This window comes from Lepisosteus oculatus, chromosome 11 (genome assembly GCF_040954835.1).
Source record: "Lepisosteus oculatus isolate fLepOcu1 chromosome 11, fLepOcu1.hap2, whole genome shotgun sequence".
Lineage (NCBI taxonomy): Eukaryota > Metazoa > Chordata > Actinopteri > Semionotiformes > Lepisosteidae > Lepisosteus > Lepisosteus oculatus.
This window is the reverse complement of record NC_090706.1, coordinates 5,353,722-5,371,866: the sequence shown is the minus strand read 5'-3', so window position 1 is coordinate 5,371,866 and position 18,145 is coordinate 5,353,722.

Here is an 18,145-nt window from a genome sequence, read left to right as displayed (position 1 = left end):
TGGAAAGCAGCTGTTTCTATATGCCCTGTGTCTGGAATTGGGTATGTGTTAAAACAGATGTTCATATATTTTTTAACAACTCACCTGTGGAATCAAGGTGAGTCAATTTTTAAAACAATTTTATAAATATAACATACGTCAATGACATTTGAGTCACAGCCTATTAGAGTATGTATGTGTCGTGGACTAGCTCTTGCAACACTACTTCATTTTGAAGAGGTACATACAGTGAGATGACCTCTGTTGTCATTCCAGTTTATACTTGCTTTTTGCATAACACACTGCCTTTGTTCCCTGTGTTCTCTTTATGACAAACAATGTCAAAGAGTACTTATCATAACTAAGTGATACTTTAAAGCTGCAGAAGCCCACACAGACAGAACATGGCCTCACTGAGTGCACAACCCTACTGCAACCCAGTGCTCTAACTGTGGCACATAAATTTCTACCGGGGGCAGACAAGCATTTAATGTCTTTTACTGTTATTGCTTGTTGCTCCACACATCATGAGCATCCCTATTTTGCGTGAATACATTCTGAGCAATTTGTAAACATGACACAAAGAACATCTTTTATTATCTGTGAATCTTTTAATAATTAAAGTTAATATTCCATTAAAAATATGTGAGTTTTTAAGCTTCGTAAGCTTCTGTACAGGTTTTTGTGCAAAAGATCTAGTGAAATACTAATTACTGTAACACCTGGGCCGTGCATAATTCAAAGCAAGTGCAGCAAATCTCGGACTATACACATTTCAACTATCTAAACTATGAAGTCTGATTAAGATACCCTGTTTCTTGTAAACATTTTTTAAAAAATAAGGTTTAACAGACAATTATAAAACAGTATAATACTGGTTCATTTATTAATAATACTGTAAAACATTTATCTATTTTTTAATGTTTTGCAGTTTGTTTTCATAGTTGATTTCATTCTTATTTCTAAAATGCTTTGAGATACTGTTCAGTTTAACAAGGTGCTCTATAAGAGAAAACATGACAGAGTGAATTGTTTATAATAGGTAGGTACTATGATACCCAATGCATTTTTGTTCTAGGAAACTACTTGCTGAAGAATCCATCTGACCAGTTTTCTTATACTGTTGTATTTTCTTCATATGCACATCTTGTCATTAAAAATCTGCAATTGTCATTTAATTTGTCTTTCTTTTTAAATATGCTCTATACCCATAATGCAGTTAGGTATCACAAAATTAGCCTTGGGCAATCATTGGATTGCAGCCCCATGCTTATTTTCACTGAAGACTTGACTCTCTTGCAAAGACTTATTTACTGCTGGGACAGAATGAAACGGGAACAAATTCCTTTGACACATCCGACTGTAGAGCTCTTTGTCATTTCATTTTAAATTTCCTTGACATTGACGGCACAGTGGCGCAGTGGTTAATGTCGCTGCCTCGCGGCTCTGGAGCCCAGGGGCCCAACTGCTGGGGTGATATTTGCATGGAGTTTGTCTGTTCTGCCTGTGGTTTCATGTGTGTTTCAGCCCGGTGCTCCAGTTTGCTCCCACAGTCCAAAGACAGATTCATTGGCTGGTAGATTAATTGGCTTTTGTAAAAACTGGCCCTGGTGTGATTGTAGGGTGTTTATGTCTGCTTGTGTCCTGCGCTGGACTGTATACTGCTTTGCACCTGTTGCTTGCCAGGTTGGGATCTGGCTACCCTGCAACCCTGCCATTAAGAAAATGGATGGATGTCCTGTGTGTTCCTACATGTATGTGTTCATATCGTCAGTGTTTTTGATTTGGAGGAAGATTTTATTTGCCCATGTGTGATGTTGGTCTCAAATAACTTATCTTGTCACATTCTTTCATGTAGATTTTCTGGGACTAATTCAAGTATCCCTGGGGACTTCCTTTAAGTCAGCCCAATGGACTTCTTCAAGATCAACACTAAGACACAAATGAAAGGAAGCTAAAGGAAAGTGCATTTAGAACTGAGAACAGAGGGAACTGCTTTCCACATAGAGGTTTGGGAGTCTGGACCAAACTGATACTTTGGTTTTACTCAAGAATGTGCTGGAAGAGGTCCTCAGTTAAAATAAGAGGCCAGCAACCAAACAACGACCTAATGTTATTTCATTGTTGGGAGATTTGAACATACCTGTAAAGTATTCATAAATTGAACTCAGTAAATTGCTGGCGTTCAGGATAAATAAGGTTCTGGTTCAGCAGAGAATTCTGATGTTTTTGAGAGTTCAGATGGAAACAAAAACCTGAAGACTCTGGCATCATGAGTGCTATTATTGGTACACCCTAGCTTGGGTCAAAACAGTTAATTAGAATATACAGCATTGAACTGTTTGGCCCTGTGCCCAGTTATTACGCTAGTTTCTTAAACACCTAACAGTGGTCTGCGATGTTTGTATTCTTTAAGAAGGAGCATAAACATGAACACTGCATGACTCTGGGGTCATTCCAAGGGAACAGTATTTTTATTACATGCTGAGATACAGCCTTGATTTTATACCTGTATATTATAATCATTATTGCCTGTATTTCTCATTTTTCTTGCCCATTTTAAGAATCCGAAGAAAATAATTTAAACGAAAAATCTTCTTCTACATCCACTCTCCTCTTTCAGCACTGATCATACTGTTTCTATTTGCTTGTTGACAGCACAGAGCTTCCAGACAGACAAAGAGAGCAGCACCAGTTAGTGAAATGCTCAGTGTGGGGATGGTCATGCTGCCTCTGAATAAGAGAGCGCTCTCTCATATCCAGCCATCTTGCTGAGAGGCACAATTGGGAGCACGAGTCCAGCCGTTCGGTCAGCCAAAACTAGAGCCACTAGAGAAACGTTCCTGAAATAACTCCGAAGTTCATTAGGTGACCCAGCTGTGGATCCTCTTTTCAATAGAAAAGAGAGAATGAGATGGCAACAAACATTCACAGAGAAAATTGTGTGGAAGAGCAGTAACTGCTTTGCTGGACTGCAGCTCTTGCTGGAAACACAGAGTTTTTCAAGAGTGCCAGTTTGGTAAATGACAGGAAAAATAGCAAAAAACAAAGTGTTCGAAGGCTAAACACAGCAGATCTGGAATCCACATCGACAGCTTGTTGGACTCTGCAGGGTATTTCTTGAAATGTGTGACAGATGGAAGAAGCTTTTGTCAAAAATATTTGCGAACCAAATCGAAGAGGCAGCACAGGAAGTTTACCTACAACATAAAAACGAATGTCCCATTTCCTTCAAATTTACTCTGTGTAATAACTCATTCAATCTATCATTGCAAATCAAAACATGTTTTCAAAGATTAAAGCACTGTATTGTAATAAAAAATAATCCTGCTCTGAAAAACAACTGATGCATTTTGACCAGTTAAAAGTCACACTGCAAATATTGTGTTCTGCACAACTCCATCTTAGATATACTGCTCTCATACTGTGGCTCTTGAGAGCAGATGGTCTCTTAGAAACCTTCATCCCACTTCTTTGATTTAAAGCAGTACCATTCAGTATTAGAAATTATTTTTTTTCACTTTATTTTGAGAGAAAGGTTTCTTAAAAATTCTGTTTGTAGTTTTTCAGTATTTCCCTCGCTCCAGCAGTCTGCTGGACATTGGATATTGTCCTAATGAGTTGTTTCAGTTAACTTTTTGCTCTAGATTGTTTTGGACTAAACCTTGTAGGTTTGTGTGCCCATATCTTTCCCTTTCAAAGCATAGCTAGCAAAGCTTTTTTCTTAGCCATCTTCTTCTTCCAACATTTATTTTGCATGTGTCCTGGCTTAGCATGTCCAGATTTCAGAAGAATCAACGTGCCTCTGGAAGCAAGCACTGCACACTGTCTATAAATGATTGATCTTTGCCTATAGTTTTCTGTCTAAGTCCGTCTGTCTGACTGTTTTGCATAATATGTCACAGTGCACATGATTTAATATATTTTGCTGCATACAAACCCTTAAGGGGAGAGTAAAAGACGGCTGTGAAACTACTGTAGGTGAAATTTCAAGTCACATCTCTTTTTTTAGATTTAAACAAAAACACCCAGTAGCTAATTTGTTTCTCAGACCTAGATTCCATTGACTATTGTACATATTCACTTATGCATAAGCTCTCATAAATAAAATTGTATTACAGTTATCCTTATAAGTTGATTCATTTATTTTTCTATTATTGCTGTTATTGTCCTATCTTATGAAATGCCAGTGCTTGCGAGAGATACATTATTAATAATGAACTAACTACAGTACACTGCATTGCAGAACTGCAGTTTTTTATTGTTTTTATTCATTGTCTTCTGTTTGTTTTATTGATATATGCAATTCATTATTCATTAATTATATGCAATTAAGAATTAAATATTATTATATTAAATAATAAAGCATTATTGTATATTGTTTGTATAAAAAAGGGAGGAGCAATACCGAGTTGTATGTAAAAATGTTGTCTGATGTATTAAGCAAAAATCTCAGGCAGCACCATTCCTTTCCCTGCTGTAACATCTATTAAGACGTATCTCTGTATGCTGTGTGTATAGATGTTTTTTCTCAGTTTACATTTGTAGGAATTTTTTTGAGTTCCCTGAACCAAAACGGAATCATTAAACAGAAATTCCTGAACAGTATTAATGTGAAGTGGGTGAACAAATAACACAGTCCAGATCTACTTTTATTTTCTTCCTTATTCATGCATCAGATGTAACACTTTGCATTTAGACCCAAAACATTCCAGTTTCATTTACAGTAGTATCATTTACTGTAGTTATTTTGTGGAAAGTCCACAATTTAATTTGAGATTTTTTTCAGTTCCATTCAAACTCGCAATTGTGGAGTGACCAGCATATTTCTTACAGATGGACATTTTCTCCTATATCTGTCATTGAACTCTTTAACTGTTTCAAAATCACCATTGTTTGTACATTTGCATCCTAACTTGTTTCCTACTTCCTCAGCTGCTCTGCTGTATAACCAAGGCTCTTACGTTCAACACGTTCCAGTGCAATATTATTTTCCTTTGTATTATCTTAAATAATGGATCTTGTCTCAATCTGTTTTTATTAAATGAACATTCTTTACCCCGCCCCCAAGAAAAGACCCTGAATCCTTTAATTTACTATGAATTGCTGCTAATTTAATATTATTGAGCATCTTTAATTTTTCCTGTCTCTGAGCCTCCTGAGGTGTATGTGTTGTCAGTGATTAGTAGTGTGATGGTGACCGCTGGGGTTTTCAGCTTTAATAACTGTTTAATTGTCAGCTGCTGGAGACCAGAAAAGCAGGTGGTCTCTACACAGACAAAAGCATCTCTGCAGCAACACCACTGCACTGGCAGTGCTACAAAAGACAAACAAGATTGAGACTAAAACACTTTTATTGCTATTATTACTATAAAAGAAGCATTTCCATTGAAAAAGTGGATATACCAGCGTATACAGTTAGACTTGTAATGGGGTACCCAGCAAAAGTAATGACAATTAGCAAATAACATAGGAAGGAAAAGCTACACCGATAAAGCAAAAATAGAAATAAAAGTGTTTCTCTTTAGCCTTTTCTTCATAAATCCGAACTGGTTATTGTTTATAACTGTTGTTGTTTCAATTGTTGTTGTTGCATTGTGTCACAGGTGAGTTTTAGGTAAGGCAAGAGAGTGTGAGAGACTGTAGGGGAGGGCAACAGCATCATCCACATGTTTTAGCCTCATACTGCAAAAAGCACCATGGGTTTTTTTTCCTCTAAATGGGCAGTTTTTTTTCCTCCAAAAAATTGTTATTGTAACAAGATAATGATTAATAATTTCAGATTATTTCTTTGCTGAAGCTATCTTATCATCACGAGTGAAGAAAGTGTTACACAATGTGTATTTTAATGACTCCTGTTTATCACAGTTCCTGTGTGCACTCATTATCCTGGCAATTCAATTTATTCTTTGGAGTGCAAGAAATGTTCTTATTAGCAAACACTAACAACACTGTAAAACTTTAATTTTTGGTTAATGTATTGGTGTATTAGAGCTCTTTTTTGGGTGCCTGTGTGGTAGCTGAACTAGCTGACTTCCACAGGAGATATCTGCTATGCCTTTGGTTTTATCAAAGTCACAGACTGTCAGCAGCATGCTTTAGCTCAACGGGCTGTATCAGTTAATTTTTAATAACTTTAATGCTAGTTGCACAGAGGATTTGTTGACAGGTGACAGAAATAAGTCATCAGGGAACATCCATTCTAGAAAACTGACACAGTTTTTCTGCTGGAGTCAAATAAAACAGTTATCACTAACAACTGCACAGCTGATGTATCTGCTAAAGCCCTCATGTAATTAGCATTCAGAAAGAGGGAAATGCAGTCAGGGAATCCATCAAAAGCATATTTCTCATAAATTTTGTCATTACATATACCACTTGTCATTTATATGTCTAAGTGATGTTTTGCAAACAGCACACTGTGTAACATACTCTGCTGAGGCTTGTTAGAAGTAACAACATACACTCTTCATAGTTACAGTAGCTCTTCATGTCTGTAAATACCTCTGAAAGCCTTTCGTAACTACTCATCGATGCGGAAGAAACTTTTCGAGTGATCTGACTGAGACAATTGTTTCAGAAAACACGTACGAGTTCCTTTTTTTTCATTGATTAGCTTTGAATTGATATGCAGCAAGAGTCAATGAAGACATTTATTTTGATATATCCATACATCCATATATTTTGTGGCAGGTTCTAGAGTAAGACATTTAAAGTTTTAGCTGTAACTTCTGACAATGATAGATATCTCACAGTATATGAATATTTAATATTTCTATGCATATTCAATTTAACATACTGTATAGATCTCACACTGATTTTAATTGTTATACTGTGATTTCAAAGAAATAATGTAAAGCTGTAAACAGAGAGTTTAAAATCTCAGAAATACAAATTCTGACCCCATGTTATTTTATTTATTCTGAAACATGGCGCATTGTTTAGTGGAAATGACATGGTGTACAATGTAAATGATAAATTATACATGATATTACATCGTTGGAAAGCAGTCCAAATACTAACTATGGCTCTAAACGTTAAATCTAAACCATAATGGATATAAAAATGATAAGCATACCAAGTATCTAGCCCAAGGGTGTCAATTATCTAGTGCTTCACGCACAGTGCTTGCCTTCTCCGAAAAGAGAACAAATGACATATGCTATTGTTTTCTGCAGGATCTTAACTGGAAATGCAGAGGGAAAGCTTGCAAATCTCCTAAAAGCTCTCCTGAAACTACAGCTACTGTACTTTAATGTGTTGCATGTGTAGTCACTTGCTATAATTACAAATGACAGAATTTGTATTTTGGGTATGCACAAGTGTTCCATATCTGTAATTGAAAACAGTAAAATTGCTGGCACCTGTTAAACAACTTAACAACCGTCTCTAAATAAAACATAAATTGATGCCCCTGGTAAAATAATAAGAGCAATGGTACATGTCAGTAGTTACTACTGAATCTTAAAATGCTTCTCTGCATCTAAAATAGAAGAAAATGTATATCCCTCCTCTCTTTTTTATTGTAATGATTATGCTAACAACAATATTTCGCTTCATTTTCCAATTCAATTGTCTTGTTCCTCTTGGTTTTACAAACATTACTAGAGTGCCGTCTACTTCCACATTTATTTAGAAAGTTACAGGAAGAGCTACTATATATACTGCATGGTAGGTTTGGAAGTGTAGAAACCGGTTTTGCCATCCAACAATCTTTAATTCACATTAATAAATACCTTAGAAAAACGATATCTCAACAACTCGGGGTAAACTATGCATGACCTCACGTGAAAAGTATTGTAGGGCCTTGTCCGAAATGCTGCCCTAAGCCCTCAGCTCTCTCTCCAAGTCGCACTTCTGCAACTGTGGACTTCTAGTGTGCAAGCATGCAGATAAGAGTTTTTCATTCTCTGCTTGCAGTTTATTGAAATTGAATGTCATCTCTTCCCTCTATCCCTGTACACAAGTAGTGACACATCGAGTTCATTCACGTTGAGCAGCATTGACTCAAAACGGGCGGAGCAAGTTTAGGAAAACCTGGCCACCATTGGTTGGGACAGCCGGCTTACCAGCGCGGTGACGTCATCGCCCTTCCCTGTGAATAGCAGGGACCGCAGCCGCCGGGCTGACGGGAGATTTCCCTTTAGCTCAAGTGGCTGGGTCCCTGTTGAGTAACGCCGGAGACCTGGGTTCGAGTCCCCGACGGTGGGGGCCGACCTGAGGAGGCAGCGGCAAGGGGGCATACCCACGTGAACCCCCCTAGTGTTACAATGTTGTATATATTCATCTATATTAAAGTCCCGATTATTATTATTATTATTATTTGCACTGCACCCTAAGACCTTCCTCCAAGTTTGCACTTCTATGATGTAGGGCTTGAACTGAGGGTAATGGGAAACCGTGACGTCACTCGCTGGTTACAGGGCTCAGGGTCAAAATGGCTAAAGTGTGTGTTGGAAGATAATTTTTGAAATAATTTTTCATTCTCCGCTCGCAGTTTGAATGAAATTTAATTTCGCCTCGTCTATTCCTGCACAAAAGTAGTGACACATCGTATTCATTCGTGTTGAGCAGGCTCGACTCGAAACGGTCGAAGTAAACGAAGGAAAACTTGTCAATATCACTCTGTTTGTTCAGAGCTGTGCACTGCTAAATGCACTTCATCTCATCGGTCCTAGTACGAAAATGACAGTACGAGGATCATAATGCGTTCATCCACGTTCATTCAAAGTAAACGAAATAAGGTAAACTTGGCAATAACTCAAAGCTTTATACTATTAAATATTTTGTGCACAAATACTACGTAAGTTAAGGAAATGAGATGACAAAATACAAGCATTATGTCAGTACTTCGTACGAAGAATACAGTACATACAGTCTGAATCTAAAGTAGCTTACTGAAGTTTTGTTATTACATAAAATATTATGAGTTGTAAAACTGTAACAAAAAAACATTAAATTGTACTCGTGCTCGAATATTTTATTCCCCATGGTATCTCCTCTCCACTTGGGTAAGTTAGAAAATGGAACGTCACCATTCCGCAAAGAATTGGACGTGATTCCCTTCACCGGAGTCGGTTCAGATGCGAATGTCAGAGAAGGGCGCATTGGGGGCGCTTGTGAAACACACATCTAGAAATGGGACACCTAAGCCCTTGCAGACTTGAGCGGGATCGTGCATATGAAGTGTGCATATTGGATACGGCCTAGTAGATAATCCATCACATTTATCAGCCACGTCTAATTTGGTATTGGTCAAAAAGAATTTTGCTGTTATTGTGGGAAGACTAAAACACATACTCCAAAACAGCATTCCAAAGAAATGGCTGATGTTGAAGATAAAACTGTAATCGAATACGGTAAGTAAACTGGGATATTGTGGTTGGCACAATCAAATTAAAAGGTGTGTCTGCAGTTTAAAATGAAAGTGTTGTATTCTGAGATATGTAAAATAGAAACATTCGTATAAAGTGCCTCTGGAGAGCATAATAAAATAAAAAGCCAATTTTCTTTGATGACATGGTCAAAATAAACGAAAGCTAGCAAAAGTTGCAACATTAGATCTGAGTGAAACCAAGTAGTTCTATGTTTTAACGTTTCCAAGAAAATTGTTTAACTTTGTTTCTCAGAATAACTTTGGAACTTATACAGTAATTATAGTCTTATCTTTCAGTATCTGGCAGGTTTCCTAAAAACATTATAAAGTAGTAAGGGTATTCCCTATCCTACCTTCAGAATTTGCTCTAGGCTAGGCCTCAGGAAGACATCTGTCAAGTGGTGCCATTTTTACATAAAATCCTGTCCACAGTGCTTCCTCCTGGAGCCTGTTTGGAAGGCTTCTATCACAGTTTCTAGGATTCTAGGATTGTTCGATGTGCCTTTCTTTTGTTCTTTTCTTGTTTTGCCACGTTGAGCACAGTCCTGTGGGTTTTTTGATACTCATTAGTTTAACTAGCAATAAACACCGATTATTTCAGGCTGGGAGCTGGAAACCACATTTGAGCAATTGTAATATCAATGTAACAAGAAAGAAATATATGATTTCTTTTCTCTCGGAATATTAGTATAAGGTCATAGGACAAAGCTGTCCTTTTGAAAATGCCTAATGTGATTGTATTAGTGATTTAGTTTCATAGATGGTGGCTTTGGTCTTTAAATTTTGTTATAGACTCAGCACTTTGTGTGCATCAGTAACAAAACAATTATTTTATTTTTGTGTGATAATGTCAGTAATGGTTAAATGTCAATAGATAAGGTTATGTATCTAATAAAAGCTTTTTGGAATGCTAATAAGAGGCAGTTGAAAATATATTTTAGCATAATGAAATTTTATTATTGCATTCTTATTTAGAAAGACAGCGCAATGTGTTTTTAGAATATCTATGTCAAATATTTCACTTCTTAAATTACAGAAATAATTCTTGTCAGTTTTTACTCTAAATCAACGCTCAGCGGCTGTTTATCTTCGCTCTCTAGCAGTGCCGACTGGCATTTTTTGCACTAACTGGAATTTAGAGGAAAGAAATGGATGGAAATGGAATGGTGGCTTTGTCCGGCAGCAGATGTCCATGACACTGTATCAGACTATCTCAGCCCTGCTGTTCAGGACAGTAGGTGCTTCAGTCAGCAAAAGGCTCATTAAGAGCTGAGCCTCACCCACGATAAGTGGGGAGCTCTCAGCATCCACTGACATTAAAGTGTAAAAATGAGAGCAAGAATGCAAATTACAGTCAATGTTGTGAAAAGATTAGAATTTGCAGCTTTCCCTAATTAATTTGATGCCTTTGATATTGTATTTATGGCAAAGCAAGGCCCAGCTAAAAAACCAAGGGATACATGGTGTTAATAATTTGTATGTGGATTTTACTTTCTCGTTAATTTAGTTTTATCAACAGAGCGCTAACTGGGAAGGAATAAGGACCTGCACGCCTTCTGGACCCTCCTCGTGGAAGCAGTTAAACTAGTTTGCTGTTTCTTTTTGCTGTGAAAAGTGCATAGTTGCTCATAAGACATCATCTGAGGTGGCAGGCACCATTTATCCCACAAGAGGAGATAAGGGAGAAGCAAATTCACTTCCGAAAATGAACTGCTTTTGGACAACTTACAGACAGGCAGGGAAAAAAAACAGCAGGGAAGCAACTACATATCTCAGTCTCTGTCCCTCTGACAAAGGCACACAGCGACTCCATCGGTGAGATATCTTGGTGCCAGTTCTCTGACAGCATGGTAATTGATTTCGAGAATGTTAAAATGTTCTCTACAGGCAGGCCAGGGCCACAGAGATTAGGACTAAGGCACAACTGAACCATAGTATTGGATTAGTTGGCTTTAGCACAAACCTTTATCTTTTCCTTTTAAACCAATGGGAAATACAGTATACTCTTTCTTTTCTAATTGGCATTTTATCATTTTAATGCATTATTTACTAAACTTTGCCCTTTATCCTTAGATTACTACAAAAACTCTCCTCCTCATCAACGTGTGAGGCAGTTTTACCTTTTGGTGTTCAGTGAACGGTCACTTGAGAGCTGAAGAAACCACTTAGCTAATGAAAGGAATAGCGTATAACAGGCAAAGGTTATTTATATAATTACAGTACTTTGTGCATTCTGAATGACCACTGAGGAGGACTTGTGTTTACAGACCTTTGATCTGCTATACAAATAGATCAGACCCCAATTCGATAGAGTGGATTAACTCAAAGGCGTAAATCTGTTAAACAAATACCTCAAAGATTACCTTTCAAATCCGGTATGGAACAGTTTAATGAAGAAAAGAATAGAATTTGGATAGCTGTAGAAAATACAGTACTTCAGCCTATACCCGTTATTGAAACATCAATGATCTATTCTCTCCCTTGTGTATCCCTTTTCACTAGCATTTCATACTGAAATGTACTGTACAACACAAGGTATGCCAGCTATGGTATATGCAATGCAAATATTTTATATATAAGTGTGCATAAAGTATATTATTTACTGTAAATGAGTATGAACTAATTTATTTTTGTTTAGCAATTGCTGGATAAAGAGCAAGTATTGTAAGTGCACAAAAACTCAATGCTAAAAATAATGCCAAAGAATAAACAGATTTTGTTATTATTTTCATTGATATAAAAAGAATGTTCTTTTGAAAAGTCTGACCTTTTGAAAAATTAACTTTGCTTTTCAAGCAGCCTACCAACTGTTGTAAAGCGGGAAAATGTGACACTATAATAATTACCTTTTTTTCATGTCTTGTATGGTAGTTACTGTAAACTGCATTTTCTTTGTACTGTATGTTGGAAAGTTCTGGTTCTTTTTTCCAGGTAAATATCAGAATTTTGGAAAACCTTCTTTTCTTATTCCCAGACAGTTTCACATGCTTCGTGAACAGGGCAAGGTGAATCAAATTTTATGTAGACAAAATTTATTCTGAGAGCTAAGCCTTAAATGTCACCACTTTTAATCATTACTCGTGAACTCCGATAGATACCAGCCAAACATCTAGATCTCAGCATATAATGCAAAGTAAATTTTCCCATTTTTTACAGTTCATTAAAATTAAATGCCAGCTTTTTATTTCCACATTTTGAAAGTTCAACAAGAATTTCATTTAAAAATAATTTTCCGTAAAATTTTCTGTAATTTCATTAAACAATTCTAATAATGTACATCTGATAATGAGCCTATCCAACAAATATGACAAATGAGAGGAGGCCATCCAGTCAGTATACTGTAGGTCCATCCATTTCTTGAAAAAAAGTAGGGTATCAGCTTGTTTTCCCACAGCCCTGTAAAAACAGATTTGCTGTTTTTTTAAATACACTTTCTCTTAGGTGGAGAGTATTTATTAATTTTAGTTTTTGCTTCAATGATGATTCTGAAAAAGGTCCTTGGACTGGAGTGAGGATTTTGAATACATAAATGAGGTCCCCTTGTACAGTAGTCTTTCATTGTAAAAGACCAATAAAGCCCCAGTTCTTTCAGCCAGTCAGAGTAGGACCTTCCTTTAAACTAGGAAACATATAGTATCTGGTTCTCCTATTTGAAATGATTCTCCTCTTTGGTATGATTCCAGAGCATCAATTATGGTATCCAATATTTTACACAGTATTCTGTTTGATACAGATCTCTGTGTTGCTTCTCTAATGGCTCACCCCAGTTTAAACATTCTTATCTGTATTCACTTTTGCATGAAACGTGTATTATTTTAAATGTCTACTGCCTCCAATTTATCAAAAGCCTAGTGTAATGCCAAATATACAATGTTACATGTGCTGTACTGTATGTATAGAGTGACTGTTGGAAGAGTTTTGTTAATGGTCTGTTAGTGGCCTTTTAAGCTTTTAATTTTAATAGCTTTATTTAGGGTAAAATGCAATAAAATGTTCATACTTTCCTCTACAGCATCTTCCACCTCAAAAAGATGTAGTTTTCATTTTGTATGAGTACTCCACAAGTGTACCGTATTTGTGCATAAATCCCTGCGAGTGAATCTTAACATGAGTCATACCTTTTTTCAAATTAAATGATGTATCTATGATTTAACATGGATATATATGACTCATTGCTTTGGATTAGAGGATTTATAATTATCTTCCCAAGGTTATAGAATGTACATTTATGGCTTCAAGTAAAAATGGAAAAGGATACATTTTATGTGGTCATAAGTAATGTACAGTACTTTCGTTGGTTCTTTTCTTTGCAATGCAACATAAAATTGTGTGCTGTCACCATTATCATTAAATATTATGAATGCCAGACTGACTCACTTAAGAGAGTTTCTGCATAGTTTACTGTATAGCATAAGGACTCTTCAGAGCTGACTAAACAATTGTGGAGAAAATACTGTTGTATTTTAAACTTTATAAGTCTATACAAAAGATAGCGAAATGGCAGCGCTAAGGACTGTATGAACCTCCAATGTACAGTAAGTCTGTATTCTCATATATTTTTAGATTTAAAATGTACAATAATTAGATCTTCATGAAATTTTAGCAGGACAGCCAGTTCCGAGTAGTGTCACAAATGTGGTCTTGAATATTTTTTATTTGATCTGTCTGACAGTGGATGGCCCCCCTTCATTTTGCTAGGTAAATGTGGGGTTCACTTATTATTTCACATACACTGAGTTTTTTATTATGCATTATTTTGTCATTCATATACTGTTGCGTTTCAAAGAGCATTTAAATGGTAAATATAAATCCTCTTGTTTATTTAAGGAAAGGCTGTTTTTGATTAAGCAAATGTAACATTATAAGAAATTGTAATTCTAACATTATATTTGGGATTCAAACATTTTTACTCTGCACTGTATTTGATGCATAGATGCATAGATGCAGTAGTTCAGTTGGGTAGCTGCGTCAGCATGTGCAGGCTGCAAAGAAACAAGTAATAGGTTTATTCCATGCTGAAAAGAGAAAAAAGGAAACACAACGTTTCGGCTGTGGAGCCTTCTTCAGGTGTGAAACCTATTACTTGTTCCTTTGCAGCCTTCGCATGATGACGCAGCTACCCACCTGAACTACTTCTGACATATCATGTCCACTGCAGCTTATACATCCTTTCAGAAATAAACTTTAGGACAGCATGGTACTGTGGCCTTTAGCTCTGCTGCCTCACATCTCTTGCGTCCTGGGGTTGACGCGAGACTAGAGCAACAGAACATCTGTGTAGAAGTACCAGCTTAAGTCTGGGAACAACACAGGGCACAGCTGGCCCCATAGATCAATTTGCAGTAACATTTCACACTTTGGATAATCTATTCTTAAATACAGCTGCTTTTAACTAGGGGGTGGAAGTATATAATACATTAGTAAATAATATAGCAACCAGACAATGCCATATTTTGTTTGTGACAATATTATAAGGAATCATTATACACCATGATCTGGAGACTTCACATTTTGTTGCATTTTGATATTTTTTAAAATGGGGATAAATGCAAGATACAAAGATGAATTTGGGTGGATTGAAAAAAGTCTAGAATTTGCCTTATTTATTGACATATTCAAACAGTCAACTCCCAGCTGGCTGAACTAAAAGTTCGGTCAGTATGTGTGGGCAGTAGATTGTAATGAAAGAATAAATTGGTAATTAAAAGGACTTCAAAGAGTCTATGGGCACAATGAGTGACACTACTTCCTTCTGCAAGCCAAAACCAGCAGGTTGCATGCCTGGTTAAGCTACCTGTGGCAAAAAAACAGTTCGGCTTTAACTCCTGCTGCTGTGTCTCCGAATGCCAGACCAGTCTAAGTAAAGCAAATAATCCAAAAATACTTGTCTCTCAATGTTCCCAGCTTTGTATACATGGATTAAATGGTTCCAAAGGGAGAAATAGCATGGGGCTTGTCTGTAATAAAGGAAGACTTTGTAGTTGTATATATTCTTAGGAGAATTACACAAGATGTTGAGTCTCTCTGAGGGGATCTTCCAATGTTCATTGCTGTGTGTCTGAATAGGTAAAGCTCTGAGAGTTACAAACAGGCATTTTGTGTTAACTTTGAGTGAAGTTCTGAGGGTTAAGGCCAGACATTGTTGTTAAACGTGCTGCCTTGTAGTGCTGTCTTTTCTGTGTGGTTTCCTTTTCTTACGGACTTTGGCATTGCCAGCTGGATACCTAAAAGCCTATAAGAGAAGCTGGAGATTATCTCTTATATTATAAGAGCTAACTGCTTGCCCTATGATGAAGGTCCTGCCTGTGTTACTACTCTTTGGAATCCTAGAATACGATAATTTATTAGGTATTTCAGTGTTTTCCAATGGGAGAATGAATTGGGAAGCACAAATCGCCACATGGAGTTGGGAGAGTTTCATCATATGGGGGTCTCCAGGGTTAATGTACAAGTGCAAGTGTTAATGTGATTGTCCCTTAGAACGTGATGCCTCAATGGGAGTGAACTAGGAAGCTTCTGTGGTAAAAGCACATTGCAGCCCAGAGACAGAGCTAGTTTGACAGCCCCTGTGACAAAGCTACCTCCATGCAGGGTGCACTGAGATCCATACTTTGCAGGATATGCCCAGGGCAAGCCAGGAGCTCAGACAAATCACAGAGTGATCTTAAAAAGAATCACAGAGTGAGCTTAGGGCCTTTTATATTGGATAAGCTTGCATTCAGGCAGGCACTTGTGTATCAGGTATATAAGAACCAGTGCATGGTTTGGGGTTAGAACAGCAAACCTCTGGAGACCTCTTGAAGTTTAATTCAAAGCTGTAAATTGTAAACATATAGATACATATTTCCTAGAAGATTGCATAATATTACAAAATTATTAGAGAAAAGGTCATATGGCTATGATATAATTGAGAAAATATTAGATGATCTTTTCATTGGAAAATATGCTAATATATAATGGGATAAAAAAGTAAATTTAAAGTAAAGTTATTTGAAATGCAAAATCAAAAACAATGTGTTGATGGAGGCAGTGAGTGTTAAATTTTTCCACTGAGAGAATAGTGAGCATACTGTACATAAGTGAAAGAGATACGTATGGAATAGAAAAGGTACCACCCCTTAGAGCAGGAAGAAAACTCATTAATAAGAATAATTGAATATTCTTATATAATTGAATATGATTCAATCAATGATACAAATGATACAATAAATATGTATTAAAACTGATCACTAAATAAATATAGGCATAACCCAATACAGTAGTTGTGTGGTGTCTGTGATAGACACTGAAAGACTAGAGTCAGGTGAGACAAGGTGGATAGTGCTTTTTTTGTGGAAGTCATTATGGGACAAAAGGAATACCCTTGACTTCACTGGTGATGACGCATCAGAACAGAAATAAATAATAGCCAACAATTATGTGGTACCTGGAGGTATATCACAAAACCTGCCAGAGTCTGGGCTTGATTTGATGCATGGAGGAACATTCAAGTTGATTTCATTGTCCAGGTGCACTGAGCCTGTTCATTGCAGATCACTTCTTGGAATGGGCAGAGGTACAGTATACATCGCAAAGACCAGAACATGGGCATGCCACTGTGATGCATTCTCCCTGCACTACTGCAGGGATCAGTGTTGAACATATGACCTGTATCTCTCAGCAGGGCATGAGCAAACAGTTCTAGACAAAGTAATTGCGTGCCCTCCAAAAGAAGGGCAACTACTGTACATCTCCTATGAGCCCATCTCCTGAGGGTTCTTAGCTAGTGACCCCCTTAAAGAAAAAAACATTTAGCACTTATCTAAGATAAGTGGAATGACATTTCAAAGGTCTTAAATGAGTGCCAGAATTAGCTAACAGCAGACAGATCAGACGAACAATGACACTTTTAACCAGAGTGAGTGTCTGGAATTGGTTGATGTGTCAGTACTGTATATTGTGTTTTACTTTAGTGTTTTTTGTGTGGTACTGTTAATTTACTATAAATGTGTATAATGAACAGGGTTTAAATGTGTGTTTCACAATTAGTTGTTAAGGCACAACAAATGGCTTATGATTTATGAAACAATGTGTGTACAGCTCATGGCATATCTAACTTAACATCCTCCCTGTCAGCTCTGCTGGTGGCTGATATTACACAATGCAAAACATGTCAATTTTACCTCTGCTGAAGTTGTTTAAATTGACTAAAGGATGATTTATGTTTTTGCATGTAATATTTCTGTAAAATAGAGATGGAGGTATTCATTTCCACAATAAACACTTATTTGTAATAATACTAATTGAAAACATTATTATCGTTATTTTTAATGTTATTTACACTCTATTTTTGTAATTCAATCTGTGCTTCTGAAATAGAGAATAATTATTAATGCTATGATGTACAGTAGCATTTAATTTCATACGGTGGAGTGTTTACGGTAATTTATTTTATTTATTTTTTTAGCCCATACTGTAGCTTGCTTAGTTCTGCCTTTGTTGAAATGTATCCTGCTGTCTACTTACAGCACAATGTATTTTGATTTGTTGGTAGGAGGAATTTACATGACCTGAGAATGGTATAATACAGCATTTGCATCTGTTAACCCTAGTACTGTCAAACCCCATCAGCTTCATCATATTGCAGTGTAATTGGAGTGTGTGTGTGGATTAGAATGCCCAGACGGACTCAGGTCACAAAGAGGAGAGTAATTTCTAAGTAATCTAGGATGCACTGAAGGAGATGTTAAAGGTCTGGAGCTCTAGAATTTGTATTCAGGTTATCATGTACCAAATGTACAAAATGTAAAC